Source organism: Eleginops maclovinus, chromosome 23 (assembly GCF_036324505.1).
Source record: "Eleginops maclovinus isolate JMC-PN-2008 ecotype Puerto Natales chromosome 23, JC_Emac_rtc_rv5, whole genome shotgun sequence".
Classification (NCBI taxonomy): Eukaryota; Metazoa; Chordata; class Actinopteri; order Perciformes; family Eleginopidae; genus Eleginops; species Eleginops maclovinus.
In genome coordinates this window covers 11,412,960-11,414,674 of record NC_086371.1, presented here as the reverse complement: position 1 = coordinate 11,414,674, position 1,715 = coordinate 11,412,960, and the positions used below count along the sequence as shown (strand labels likewise).

Genomic DNA, 1,715 nt, shown 5'->3' with positions numbered 1-1,715 from the left:
CTTTTCTACAAGGATGAATAAAGACTTCTAAAAAGAAAAAGTAGTTCCTTTTGTTTTCTGTGTGTGTGTGTGTGTGTGTGTGTGTGTGTGTGTGTGTGTGTGTGTGTGTGTGTGTGTGTGTGTGTGTGTGTGTGTGTGTGTGTGTGTGTGTGGTGGGTTCATTAAATCTGAAACAAAGTCTGAAGATATCAAATAATGCACTTCATGCCTTAAAAAAAAATCTAAATCAATGGGATGCTCAAGATTATTAATACGATTTATGACAAGATGGCATGGACCTCGTTAAATCACACACACTGGATGAATACATCAGCTGCTCCGATTCAATTTGAAAGATTTTGCCAGGCCAAAGCAGACGCATGTGTTTTTATCCCGACAAGTTTGCGTGATAATGTGCACCAGGCAACATGAGAAACTGTGTGTGCATTTGTATGGATGCATTTCTGCTCTGCACTCCGGAGGACATGCCTCTCATTCTAAGTGAGTGCTAATACTTGTGTAAGCATGGATCAATATAACGAACGGGGGAGTGTATAAGTGTCCATCTAAGAGTAACTGTTCATCTTGGGTGTTTGTGAAGGACAGAGTCAGAAAGAAATGTACTTTATGTAGATGGAAATGGGTTCTGTTACGGGCTGTGTCTGAGGTAGATAAAAACAGACTTCATGTGAATGTTTATCTTAAGGATTTTCAAATGATACGTTGTGTATGTGTACAGCAACACATGCTGTAAATGTGATGCAGCTGTAGCTCCTCGCCTGTGCTCTTCACAACAATACCCCGACTTCACATCAGTCATTATGGAGGCCTTTCACTGTCGCAGTCCATTATCTAGCGTCAAGCCCTCTAGCTTAATTATTCGAACTCACATTTAACACGACAAAAAGATGTATGATAAGACTCAAGCATATATTCCTGCACTGCAAGAAAATGGGATCAAAATGGATTTTTCAGATGAGCCATTGTGTTACTAAACAACTTCAACATATCAAATCAATCTACATGGATTGTGCATATGAGTTCAATGGTATTGCTTCTACTCAAATGGTTTGGCCTTTAATTCAGTGCATTTCTGAATACTTCCTACATTATAATACCTCTATTTCTCTAACAAATGAGCTCAAAAAAGATTTGCAGTAAAATAGCCAGTTGCATTTGAAACTACCAGCTCAGTGTTTTCTCCAACACAGGGATGTTAAGAGTGATGTAAAGCTGCATTGCACAACAAAGTGGCTTCATTTGTTTGCATGCATCGTAAGCTTCCTTAGCAAAAGGTCAACGTATTCCCATAAATGCATACATTTGGTGGAAGGTATGTATGTATGCAAACAATCAGCCAGCTATGCACGAGAACAGAATAATTTCCAGACCACCATGTTGTTTTTCAGATAAAAATGTTCCTACAGGTTTGCATCAGTCACGGAAGTTGAACATCTACTCACAGCAGTCAAAGGCACAAAGAAAAATAGACAGATACAATATACAAACCATGAGAGTGAAATTTTTTAAGCATGCGCAAACAGCCTTGCTAAACTACAAACCACTAACCCTAATCAGTACTGCATCCGTAAATCCAGCTCAAGACGAACATGAACTTTGAATTGTGTGGTCCCAATGTACTGCAAAACACTCTATTCTCACACACTGAAGGAAACCAGTGAAATACCTCAGAGGTATGAACTGATCCAACAACAACAACAACAAAACATTAAGCC

The 1,715-nt window shown here is 39.1% G+C and overlaps 1 protein-coding gene across 3 annotated transcripts in view; it reads right to left on the bottom strand.

The window, feature by feature from the left end:
- Positions 1-1,715, bottom strand: part of macrod1 (mono-ADP ribosylhydrolase 1) — a 106,343-nt gene that overhangs the window by 86,011 nt on the left and 18,617 nt on the right. The window lies entirely within an intron of this gene.